This window comes from Brachyistius frenatus, unplaced genomic scaffold (genome assembly GCF_029030835.1).
Source record: "Brachyistius frenatus isolate BFR_SWC_R1_liver_20210118 unplaced genomic scaffold, ASM2903083v1 Contig_111, whole genome shotgun sequence".
In the NCBI taxonomy this organism is placed as follows: Eukaryota; Metazoa; Chordata; class Actinopteri; family Embiotocidae; genus Brachyistius; species Brachyistius frenatus.
The window spans coordinates 955,610-970,965 of record NW_027210710.1 but is presented as its reverse complement, the minus strand read 5'-3'; positions in this window follow the sequence as shown (position 1 = coordinate 970,965).

Below are 15,356 nucleotides of genomic sequence, written 5' to 3'. Positions count from 1 at the left end.
TGACGGTTTTCCTCAGCTGTTTTGTTCTTCTATGGGGACTTATTTTCAGAAGGATCACGGGTAAATGAAATCCAGAAATGTTTTCACTACTAAGTGCTAGTAGCATAATAAGAGGGGTATACAGTCTTTGATTTTGCCAAGGCATGCAGGTTTTATGAATAAAACATGAAAACAATAATAATTTGTTCATCCTCGCTGCCATGTTATTGTGTAGTTTTTATTCATTGCGGAGGTTACGATGCATTTCATTGCAGTCTTCATTTTCATTGGTTTCATTTTATGTAGACATTGTTTTTGTTGTGGTCTTGGCTGACAGAATTAATGCTGGTTAACATGAAATCCATTATAGACGATCTTTGCGACCCTTGACCTTAGAGTGTGAAAGGCTTGTTCTTAAACCATTAACAATTAAAGCAGCTTTAAGCCCAATGGTTTTGGGCTCTCAGGAAACTCAGGTAAAGCTGATTGAGGTGAGGAACACAGAAGTTAGAGACAGATTTGTTTTGAAGTTGGTGGTGCCTAAAATGAACTAAGATTAAAGTGAGCGTGGTCAATAGGAGACCGTAATATAATGACATACTATATAGTATGACATTTTTTTTCAAATTTTGGACGACATACTATAGTATGACTTTTTTGATAGTTTGGAAGACATAATACGACTTTTTTTTTCAAAGTCCTGCGTTGGTTGTCGGAGATCCCCAGTATGCACTCATCTGTAAGTCCAGCGTTGGTCAAGGAGACCGCCAGTCGGGACTCACCTGAGATTCTGCCTCAGTCTATTTCCCCCTCCCCCCCATTAATTGATTATATTCAATAAAACTGGTTTCTATTCATTATTCATGATTCTGTGTCTGTTCTTGGATCCTCCTGTTCACACGTAACACAAAAGATACTGTGATATTTTTTGTAACATTTTGGACCGTATGCCATACCGAGACATGTCTTTGACATTTTGCAATACATACAGTAGTAAAACATTTTTATGACATTTTGGATGGCTTACTGTGCTATGCATTTTTTTTTCATATTTTGGATGAAAAGCAATATTTTAGATGACATGCTATAGTATGACTTTTTTCATATTTTGAACGACACGCTATGATATGACTTTTTTCATATTTTAGACGACATGCTTTAGTATGACTTTTTTTCACATTTTGAACGACACGCTATAGTATGACTTTTTAAAAATATTTTAGATGACACGCTATAGTATGATTTTTTTCATATTTTGAACGACACGCTATAATATGACTTTTTTCATATTTTAGACGACACGATATAGTATGACTTTTTTTTCATATTTTAGACGACATGCTTTAGTATGACTTTTTTATCATATTTTAGACGACATGCTATAGTATGACTTTTTTATCATATTTTAGACGACACGCTATAGTATGACTTTTTTTTCATATTTTAGACGACACGCTATAGTATGACTTTTTTTCATATTTTAGACGACACGCTATAGTATGACTTTTTTAAAATATTTTAGACGACACGCTATAGTATGACTTTTTTTCATATTTTGAACGACACGCTATAGTATGACTTTTTTATCATATTTTAGACGACACGCTATAGTATGACTTTTTTTAATATTTTAGACGACACGCTATAGTATGACTTTTTTTCATATTTTAGACGACACGCTATAGTATGACTTTTTTATCATATTTTAGACGACACGCTATAGTATGACTTTTTTTCATATTTTAGACGACACGCTATAGTATGACTTTTTTTAAATATTTTAGACGACACGCTATAGTATGACTTTTTTTTCATATTTTAGACGACACGCTATAGTATGACTTTTTAAAAATATTTTAGACGACACGCTATAGTATGACTTTTTTTCATATTTTGAACGACACGCTATAGTATGACTTTTTTTAAAATATTTTAGATGACACGCTATAGTATGACTTTTTTCATATTTTTAGACGACATGCTATAGTATGACTTTTTTAAAAATATTTTAGACGACACGCTATAGTATGACTTTTTAAAAATATTTTAGACGACACGCTATAGTATGACTTTTTAAAAATATTTTAGACGACACGCTATAGTATGACTTTTTTTATATTTTAGACGACACGCTATAGTATGACTTTTTAAAAATATTTTAGACGACACGCTATAGTATGACTTTTTTTCATATTTTAGACGACACGCTATAGTATGACTTTTTAAAAATATTTTAGATGACACTCTATAGTATGATTTTTTTCATATTTTGAACGACACGCTATAGTATGACTTTTTTATCATATTTTAGACGACACGCTATAGTATGACTTTTTTTTAATATTTTAGACGACACGCTATAGTATGACTTTTTAAAAATATTTTAGATGACACTCTATAGTATGATTTTTTTCATATTTTGAACGACACGCTATAGTATGACTTTTTAAAAATATTTTAGATGACACGCTATAGTATGATTTTTTTTCAGTATGACTTTTGACTTTTTAAAAATATTTTAGATGACACGCTATAGTATGATTTTTTTCATATTTTGAACGACACGCTATAGTATGACTTTTTTATCATATTTTAGACGACACGCTATAGTATGACTTTTTTTAAAATATTTTAGACGACACGCTATAGTATGACTTTTTTTAAAATATTTCAGACGACACGCTATAGTATGACTTTTTTTAAAATATTTTAGACGACACGCTATAGTATGACTTTTTAAAAATATTTTAGACGACACGCTATAGTATGACTTTTTTTATATTTTAGACGACACGCTATAGTATGACTTTTTAAAAATATTTTAGACGACACGCTATAGTATGACTTTTTTTCATATTTTGAACGACACGCTATAGTATGACTTTTTTATCATATTTTAGACGACACGCTATAGTATGACTTTTTTAAAATATTTTAGACGACACGCTATAGTATGACTTTTTTATCATATTTTAGACGACACGCTATAGTATGACTTTTTTTTAATATTTTAGACGACACGCTATAGTATGACTTTTTTTCATATTTTGAACGACACGCTATAGTATGACTTTTTTTCATATTTTGAATGACACGCTATAGTATGACTTTTTTTCATATTTTGAACGACACGCTATAGTATGACTTTTTAAAAATATTTTAGACGACACGCTATAGTATGACTTTTTTTCATATTTTGAACGACAGGGTATAGTATGACTTTTTTTCATATTTTGAATGACACGCTATAGTATGACTGTTTTTTCATATTTTGAATGACACGCTATAGTATGACTGTTTTTTCATATTTTAGACGACACGCCATAGTATGAATTTTTTTTCATATTTTAGACGACACGCTATAGTATGACTTTTTTTCATATTTTAGACGACACGCTATAGTATGACTTTTTTAAAAATATTTTAGACGACACGCTATAGTATGACTTTTTTTCATATTTTGAACGACACGCTATAGTATGACTTTTTTTCATATTTTGAACGACACGCTATGGTATGACTTTTTTTTAAATATTTTGAACGACACGCTGTATTATGACTTTTTTTCATATTTTAGACGACACGCTATAGTATGACTTTTTTTCATATTTTGAACGACACGCTATAGTATGACTTTTTATCATATTTTAGACGACACGCTATAGTATGACTTTTTTTCATATTTTAGACGACATGCTATAGTATGACTTTTTTTCATATTTTTGACAACATATTATAGTATGACTTTTTTAAAATATTTTAGACGACACGGTATAGTATGACTTTTTTTCATATTTTAGACGACATGCTATAGTATGACTTTTTTTATATTTTAGACGACATACTATAGTATGACTTTTTTTCATATTTTAGACGACATGCTATAGTATGACTTTTTTTTCATATTTTAGACGACACGCTATAGTATGACTTTTTTATCATATTTTAGACGACATGCTATAGTATGACTTTTTTTAAAATATTTTAGACGACATGCTATAGTATGACTTTTTTTTCATATTTTAGACGACATGCTATAATATGACTTTTTTTTCATATTTTAGACGACATGCTATAATATGACTTTTTTATCATATTTTAGACGACATGCTATAGTATGACTTTTTTTCATATTTTGGACGACATGCTATAGTATGACTTTTTTATCATATTTTAGACGACATGCTATAGTATGACTTTTTTTCATATTTTAGACGACATGCTATAGTATGACTTTTTTAAAAATATTTTAGACGACATGCTATAGTATGACTTTTTTTAAAATATTTTAGACGACATGCTATAGTATGACTTTTTTAAAATATTTTAGACGACATGCTATAGTATGACTTTTTTTCATATTTTAGACGACATGCTATAGTATGACTTTTTTTTAAATATTTTAGACGACATGCTATAGTATGACTTTTTTTCATATTTTAGACGACATGCTATAGTATGACTTTTTTTCATATTTTAGACGACATGCTATAGTATGACTTTTTTTTCATATTTTAGACGACATGCTATAGTATGACTTTTTTTCATATTTTAGACGACATGCTATAGTATGACTTTTTTATCATATTTTAGACGACATGCTATAGTATGACTTTTTTTCATATTTTAGACGACATGCTATAGTATGACTTTTTTAAAATATTTTAGACGACATGCTATAGTATGACTTTTTTAAAATATTTTAGACGACATGCTATAGTATGACTTTTTTTCATATTTTAGACGACATGCTATAGTATGACTTTTTTATCATATTTTGGACGACATGCTATAGTATGACTTTTTTTTCATATTTTAGACGACATGCTATAGTATGACTTTTTTTCATATTTTAGACGACATGCTATAGTATGACTTTTTTAAAGATATTTTAGACGACATGCTATAGTATGACTTTTTTAAAATATTTTAGACGACATGCTATAGTATGACTTTTTTAAATATTTTAGACGACATGCTATAGTATGACTTTTTTATCATATTTTAGACGACATGCTATAGTATGACTTTTTTAAAATATTTTAGACGACATGCTATAGTATGACTTTTTTAAATATTTTAGACGACATGCTATAGTATGACTTTTTTAAAGATATTTTAGACGACATGCTATAGTATGACTTTTTTTCATATTTTAGACGACATGCTATAGTATGACTTTTTTTTCATATTTTAGACGACATGCTATAGTATGACTTTTTTATCATATTTTAGACGACATGCTATAGTATGACTTTTTTAAAATATTTTAGACGACATGCTATAGTATGACTTTTTTTCATATTTTAGACGACATGCTATAGTATGACTTTTTTCATATTTTAGACGACATGCTATAGTATGACTTTTTTTCATATTTTAGACGACATGCTATAGTATGACTTTTTTAAAATATTTTAGACGACATGCTATAGTATGACTTTTTTAAAATATTTTAGACGACATGCTATAGTATGACTTTTTTTAAATATTTTAGACGACATGCTATAGTATGACTTTTTTATCATATTTTAGACGACATGCTATAGTATGACTTTTTTTTCATATTTTAGACGACATGCTATAGTATGACTTTTTTTTCATATTTTAGACGACATGCTATAGTATGACTTTTTTTCATATTTTAGACGACATGCTATAGTATGACTTTTTTTAAAATATTTTAGACGACATGCTATAGTATGACTTTTTTCATATTTTAGACGACATGCTATAGTATGACTTTTTTTCATATTTTAGACGACATGCTATAGTATGACTTTTTTTAAATATTTTAGACGACATGCTATAGTATGACTTTTTTTCATATTTTAGACGACATGCTATAATATGACTTTTTTTTCATATTTTAGACGACATGCTATAGTATGACTTTTTTTCATATTTTTGACGACATGCTATAGTATGACTTTTTTTCATATTTTAGACGACATGCTATAGTATGACTTTTTTAAATATTTTAGACGACATGCTATAGTATGACTTTTTTTCATATTTTAGACGACATGCTATAGTATGACTTTTTTTAAATATTTTAGACGACATGCTATAGTATGACTTTTTTTTCATATTTTAGACGACATGCTATAGTATGACTTTTTTTCATATTTTAGACGACATGCTATAGTATGACTTTTTTTTCATATTTTAGACGACATGCTATAGTATGACTTTTTTTTCATATTTTAGACGACATGCTATAGTATGACTTTTTTTAAATATTTTAGACGACATGCTATAGTATGACTTTTTTTCAATATTTTAGATTTATAGTATGACTTTTTTTCATATTTTAGACGACATGCTATAGTATGACTTTTTTTCATATTTTAGACGACATGCTATAGTATGACTTTTTTTCATATTTTAGACGACATGCTATAGTATGACTTTTTGGTCATATTTTAGACGACATGCTATAGTATGACTTTTTTAAAATATTTTAGACGACATGCTATAGTATGACTTTTTTTTCATATTTTGGACGACATGCTATAGTATGACTTTTTTATCATATTTTAGACGACATGCTATAGTATGACTTTTTTTCATATTTTAGACGACATGCTATAGTATGACTTTTTTTCATATTTTAGACGACATGCTATAGTATGACTTTTTTTCATATTTTAGACGACATGCTATAGTATGACTTTTTTATCATATTTTAGACGACATGCTATAGTATGACTTTTTTTCATATTTTAGACGACATGCTATAGTATGACTTTTTTTCATATTTTAGACGACATGCTATAGTATGACTTTTTTTCATATTTTAGACGACATGCTATAGTATGACTTTTTTTCATATTTTAGACGACATGCTATAGTATGACTTTTTGGTCATATTTTAGACGACATGCTATAGTATGACTTTTTTTCATATTTTAGACGACATGCTATAGTATGACTTTTTTTCATATTTTGAACGACATGCTATAGTATGACTTTTTTTCATATTTTGAACGACATGCTATAGTATGACTTTTTTTTCATATTTTAGACGACATGCTATAGTATGACTTTTTTTCATATTTTAGACGACATGCTATAGTATGACTTTTTTTTCATATTTTAGACGACATATAGTATGACTTTTTTTCATATTTTAGACGACATGCTATAGTATGACTTTTTTTCATATTTTGGACGACATGCTATAGTATGACTTTTTTATCATATTTTAGACGACATGCTATAGTATGACTTTTTGTCATATTTTGAACGACATGCTATAGTATGACTTTTTTTCATATTTTGAACGACATGCTATAGTATGACTTTTTATCATATTTTGAACGACATGCTATAGTATGACTTTTTTATCATATTTTAGACGACATGCTATAGTATGACTTTTTATCATATTTTGAACGACATGCTATAGTATGACTTTTTATCATATTTTAGACGACACGCTATAGTATGACTTTTTTTCATATTTTCGACGACATGCTATAGTATGACTTTTTTTCATATTTTGGACGACATGCTATAGTATGACTTTTTTAAAATATTTTAGACGACATGCTATAGTATGACTTTTTTTCATATTTTAGACGACATGCTATAGTATGACTTTTTTTTCATATTTTAGACGACATGCTATAGTATGACTTTTTTTCATATTTTAGACGACATGCTATAGTATGACTTTTTTTCATATTTTGAACGACATGCTATAGTATGACTTTTTTTTCATATTTTAGACGACATGCTATAGTATGACTTTTTTTCATATTTTAGACGACATGCTATAGTATGACTTTTTTTTCATATTTTAGACGACATGCTATAGTATGACTTTTTTTTCATATTTTAGACGACATGCTATAGTATGACTTTTTGTCATATTTTGGACGACATGCTATAGTATGACTTTTCCAAATTTGGACGACATAATGTAGTATGACTTTTTTTTAATATTTTAGACGACATAATATAGTATGACTTTTTTCATATTTTAGACGACATAATATAGTATGACTTTTCTTTCATAATTTTGGACGACATGCTATAGTATGACTTTTTCTTATATTTTAGACGACATGCTATAGTATGACTTTTTTTTCATATTTTAGACGACATGCTATAGTATGACTTTTTTTTCATATTTTAGACGACATGCTATAGTATGACTTTTTTTCATATTTTGGACGACATGCTATAGTATGACTTTTTTTCATATTTTAGACGACATGCTATAGTATGACTTTTTTTCATATTTTAGACGACATGCTATAGTATGACTTTTTTTTCATATTTTAGACGACATGCTATAGTATGACTTTTTTTCATATTTTAGACGACATGCTATAGTATGACTTTTTTTTCATATTTTAGACGACATGCTATAGTATGACTTTTTTTTCATATTTTAGACGACATGCTATAGTATGACTTTTTTTCATATTTTCACAGACATGCTATAGTATGACTTTTTTTTTCACATTTTAGATGACATGGTATAGTTTGACTTTTTTTTCATATTTTAGACGACATGCTATAGTATGACTTTTTTTCATATTTTAGACGACATGCTATAGTATGACTTTTTTTTCATATTTTAGACGACATGCTATAGTATGACTTTTTTTTCATATTTTAGACGACATGCTATAGTATGACTTTTTTTCATATTTTAGACGACATGCTATAGTATGACTTTTTTTCATATTTTAGACGACATGCTATAGTATGACTTTTTTTCATATTTTAGACGACATGGTATAGTTTGACTTTTTTTCATATTTTAGAGGACATGCTATAGTATGACTTTTTTTTCACATTTTAGACGACATGCTATAGTATGACTTTTTTCATATTTTAGAAGACATGCTATAGTTTGACTTTTTTTCATATTTTAGACGACATGCTATAGTATGACTTTTTTTCATATTTTAGATGACATGCTATAGTATGACTTTTTTCATATTTTCGCAGACATGCTATAGTATGACTTTTTTTCATATTTTAGACGACATGCTATAGTATGACTTTTTTTCATATTTTAGACGACATGCTATAGTATGACTTTTTTTCATATTTTAGACGACATGCTATAGTATGACTTTTTTTCATATTTTAGACGACATGCTATAGTATGACTTTTTTTCATATTTTAGATATAGTATGACTTTTTTCATATTTTTAGACGACATGCTATAGTATGACTTTTTTTTCATATTTTAGACGACATGCTATAGTATGACTTTTTTTCATATTTTAGACGACATGCTATAGTATGACTTTTTTTCATATTTTAGACGACATGCTATAGTATGACTTTTTTTCATATTTTAGACGACATGCTATAGTATGACTTTTTTTCATATTTTAGACGATATGCTATAGTATGACTTTTTTTATATTTTAGACGACATACTATAGTATGACTTTTTTTTCATATTTTAGACGACAAGCTAAAGTATGACTTTTTTTCATATTTTGAACGACATGCTATAGTATGACTTTTTATCATATTTTAGACGACATGCTATAGTATGACTTTTTTTTCATATTTTAGACGACATGCTATAGTATGACTTTTTAAAATATTTTAGACGACATGCTATAGTATGACTTTTTGGTCATATTTAGGACGACATGCTATAGTATGACTTTTTTTTCATATTTTAGACGACACGCTATAGTATGACTTTTTTCATATTTTGAACGACACGCTATAGTATGACTTTTTTATCATATTTTAGACGACACGCTATAGTATGACTTTTTTTTATATTTTAGACGACACGCTATAGTATGACTTTTTTCAAATATTTTAGACGACATGCTATAGTATGACTTTTTTCATATATTTTAGACGACATGCTATAGTATGACTTTTTGGTCATATTTTAGACGACATGCTATAGTATGACTTTTTTTCATATTTTGAACGACACGCTATAGTATGACTTTTTTATCATATTTTAGACGACAGGCTATAGTATGACTTTTTTTAAAATATTTTAGACGACACGCTATAGTATGACTTTTTTATCATATTTTAGACGACACGCTATAGTATGACTTTTTTTCATATTTTGAACGACACGCTATAGTATGACTTTTTTATCATATTTTAGACGACACGCTATAGTATGACTTTTTTAAAATATTTTAGACGACACGCTATAGTATGACTTTTTTTCATATTTTGAACGACACGCTATAGTATGACTTTTTTTCATATTTTGAATGACACGCTATAGTATGACTTTTTTTCATATTTTGAACGACACGCTATAGTATGACTTTTTAAAAATATTTTAGACGACACGCTATAGTATGACTTTTTTTCATATTTTGAACGACACGGTATAGTATGACTGTTTTTTCATATTTTAGACGACACGCCATAGTATGAATTTTTTTTCATATTTTAGACGACACGCTATAGTATGACTTTTTTTAAAATTTTAAGACGACACGCTACAGTATGACTTTTTTTTCATATTTTAGACGACACGCTATAGTATGACTTTTTTTCATATTTTAGACGACATGCTATAGTATGACTTTTTTAAAATATTTTAGACGACATGCTATAGTATGACTTTTTTTCATATTTTGAACGACATGCTATATTATGACTTTTTTTCATATTTTGGACGACATGCTATAGTATGACTTTTTTTCATATTTTGAACGACACGCTATAGTATGACTTTTTTTCATATTTTAGACGACATGCTATAGTATGACTTTTTTTCATATTTTGAACGACACGCTATAGTATGACTTTTTTTCATATTTTAGACGACACGCTATAGTATGACTTTTTTTCATATTTTAGACGACATGCTATAGTATGACTTTTTTCATATTTTTGACAACATATTATAGTATGACTTTTTTAAAATATTTTAGACGACACGGTATAGTATGACTTTTTTTCATATTTTAGACGACATGCTATAGTATGACTTTTTTTCATATTTTAGACGACATGCTATAGTATGACTTTTTTTCATATTTTAGACGACATGCTATAGTATGACTTTTTTTCATATTTTAGACGACATGCTATAGTATGACTTTTTTTCATATTTTAGACGACATGCTATAGTATGACTTTTTTGTCATATTTTAGACGACATGCTATAGTATGACTTTTTTTCATATTTTGAACGACATGCTATAGTATGACTTTTTATCATATTTTAGACGACATGCTATAGTATGACTTTTTTTCATATTTTGAACGACATGCTATAGTATGACTTTTTTTCATATTTTAGACGACATGCTATAGTATGACTTTTTATCATATTTTGGACGACACGCTATAGTATGACTTTTTTTCATATTTTAGACGACACGCTATAGTATGACTTTTTTTCATATTTTAGACGACATGCTATAGTATGACTTTTTTTCATATTTTAGACGACATGCTATAGTATGACTTTTTTTTCATATTTTGGACGACACGCTATAGTATGACTTTTTTTTCATATTTTGGACGACATGCTATAGTATGACTTTTTTTCATATTTTAGACGACATGCTATAGTATGACTTTTTTTTAAATATTTTAACGACATGCTATAGTATGACTTTTTTTCATATTTTGGACGACACGCTATAGTATGACTTTTTTTTCATATTTTAGACGACACGCTATAGTATGACTTTTTTATCATATTTTAGACGACACGCTATAGTATGACTTTTTTTTAAATATTTTAGACGACACGCTATAGTATGATTTTTTTCATATTTTGAACGACACGCTATAGTATGACTTTTTTTTAAATATTTTAGACGACACGCTATAGTATGACTTTTTTCATATTTTGAGACGACACGCTATAGTATGACTTTTTTAAAAATATTTTAGACGACACGCTATAGTATGACTTTTTTTCATATTTTAGACGACACGCTATAGTATGACTTTTTTTCATATTTTGAACGACACGCTATAGTATGACTTTTTTTTCATATTTTAGACGACACGCTATAGTATGACTTTTTTTTAAATATTTTAGACGACACGCTATAGTATGACTTTTTTATCATATTTTAGACGACACGCTATAGTATGACTTTTTTTTCAATATTTTAGACGACACGCTATAGTATGACTTTTTTTTCATATTTTAGACGACACGCTATAGTATGACTTTTTTTTCATATTTTAGACGACACGCTATAGTATGACTTTTTTTAAATATTTTAGACGACACGCTATAGTATGACTTTTTTAAAAATATTTTAGACGACACGCTATAGTATGACTTTTTTAAAAATATTTTAGACGACACGCTATAGTATGACTTTTTACATATTTTAGACGACACGCTAAAGTATGACTTTTTTTCATATTTTGAACGACACGCTATAGTATGACTTTTTTTAAAATATTTTAGACGACACGCTATAGTATGACTTTTTTTCATATTTTAGACGACACGCTATAGTATGACTTTTTTTAAAATATTTTAGACGACACGCTATAGTATGACTTTTTTAAAAATATTTTAGACGACACGCTATAGTATGACTTTTTTAAAATATTTTAGACGACACGCTATAGTATGACTTTTTAAAAATATTTTAGACGACACGCTATAGTATGACTTTTTTTCATATTTTAGACGACACGCTATAGTATGACTTTTTTTAAAATATTTTAGACGACACGCTATAGTATGACTTTTTTAAAAATATTTTAGACGACACGCTATAGTATGACTTTTTAAAAATATTTTAGACGACACGCTATAGTATGACTTTTTTTATATTTTAGACGACACGCTATAGTATGACTTTTTAAAAATATTTTAGACGACACGCTATAGTATGACTTTTTTTTCATATTTTAGACGACACGCTATAGTATGACTTTTTTAAAATATTTTAGACGACACGCTATAGTATGACTTTTTTTATATGTATGACTTTTTAAAAATATTTTAGACGACACGCTATAGTATGACTTTTATTTCATATTTTGAAAGACACGCTATAGTATGACTTTTTTTTAATATTTTAGACAACACGCTATAGTATGACTTTTATTTCATATTTTGAAAGACACGCTATAGTATGACTTTTTTTCATATTTTAGACGACATGCTAATGTATGACTTTTTACATATTTTAGACGACATGCTAAAGTATGACTTTTTTCATATTTTAGACGACATGCTATAGTATGACTTTTTTTCATATTTTAGACGACATGCTATAGTATGACTTTTTTTTCATATTTTAGACGACATGCTATAGTATGACTTTTTTTTTCATATTTTAGACGACATGCTATAGTATGACTTTTTTTTCATATTTTAGACGACATGCTATAGTATGACTTTTTTTTTTCATATTTTAGACGACATGCATGCACGCCTGACTTTTTTTTTCACATTTTGAACGACATACTATTGTAATTCATTTTTTTGATATTTTTGCCAACGCACTATAGAATGCCATTTTTTACTTTTTGGACAGCATACATTTTTGCTATGATGCAACCATCTTGTTACGGCTCAACCAGGAAGTAAACAGTCATTTACGTGACAGTTTTTACAACACACGTGACACTGCTCAGATTTCACTGAGGCCCTTTATTATTTCTATATTTGATATAAATGCATTGATACATTCTTCACTAACCTTTTTAGAGCTTTGAAACGCAAAACGTTATTTTTACTTTCAGTATTATGACCGATGGGTTTAAATGGTTAAATGATTTTTCTTTTTTCTCGGTCCTTCCAGAAGTGTGCGTTAAGGCATCTGGTTCGGAAAGAAGAGGGACAGGAGAAGGAGGATTATCGCGAACAGCTGGAAGACAGACACAGAACAGGAGAAAGATGCTGAAATTCTGACAAAAAGCAGATCACTTTAAATCACCCCAGTCTGCCAAGCTTTTTTTCCCCCCCCCAGCTTTTAGCAGCAGATCAATAAAGAGGACATCAAGTTAAGATACATTATTTCACTTCTAACTGGAGATAATTAGAAACATTTTGGACAGTTTTTTGAGACTTGAGACTCTGAGACTTTTAGTGGATGGATGCAGTTGTCACCAAATGTAAAGGGCCGGTCTTTGCATTTGGCCTTTTGGACTCAGGAGGGGGGGAACGAAAAGCAGCACAATTGAGCCAAACACGATTCCACCATAAAAGATGTAAGTAGACGAACAACAGATACAGAGGTAAGATTTACAATTTTTCAAAACTATTTTCTTTAGGTTTGACAAGAGAAAAGACTTTAAGTATAATGACTGACCTATTTGGTTTGACAAATGTAAGTCTGTTTATTATCCCCACTTCCAGTAAAGAGCAGCACACAACCACTTCCCCAAAGCTTTTCTTTGGAATCTGGGGCTGATAGCTATACAGTACGTGGAATTTGCTGCTACTGTACACTACTGACAGAAAATACAGACTAAAGATCAAATTACTGGCATTTATGTGTCTAAACCCTTCCTTGTTATCGTTGTCTTTCTAAGATTGCAAACAAGTTGTACCAGATTGCAAAAATTGCATTTCATTTGTTGTTTTTGCTAATCCGACTCTCAAAAATACATCTGGATACAATTTGGATTTGACAACAATCGGATTTGGGCTGGCAGTCTGAACATAGCCTCGGATTATCTGTTGCCTACACTTCAAGGTTTCCCAAACCGTCAAACTGGGTATGAATTAAAAAAAAAAAAAAAGGTATCGTTTTCTATTTCCGTTTGTTTCATTGTGGATCCGAATATTTGAGTTTGTTTTTAAAAAATGTTTCATTTCTACCAATAAAATCATTGAAACCACCTTTATCCCTCTGAATTCTGGAACACAGTCAAGTGATGCAACAAAAGACAGAAGTGAACGGTGGATACCTGAGTGCATCGAACATCTGCTCCCCTGCAGCAGTAATAAAAGCAGCCTGTATTTTTCGAGGTGTATTTCCCCCATGAGAGGAAGAGTCAAGCTGGAGGTCTAATCCTGAGATAGTTTCCGAAAACAATCCCGAATTGCATCGGGCGTGTGAGGAGTGCTGGGAGACACGGTCGGCTCGGGTTTTCATTACAGGTCAGAGGGCACATTTGGTCACTCCATGTGACCTGACCATTTCCAACCATTTTCAAAAGACGGGATTTATGGGAGGTAAAGCTCTATAGCCTATCTGGGGGCTTTGTTTGATGAATTTGAGCAGAAATAATAACACGCGATGATTTGAATTGATGTGAGAAAATATTGTTAAAGAATTAAATAAGTTTTGACTCGAGGCCTCTTTACCCTTCATTGCTGCCAGTAGTGAGAAAAGGATGTCCTGAAGTATCAGGTGAAAGGTTTAGCATCAATGATCTGGGGTTTTGTGTTACATAGAATACTTTTTGGTAGAGCTGA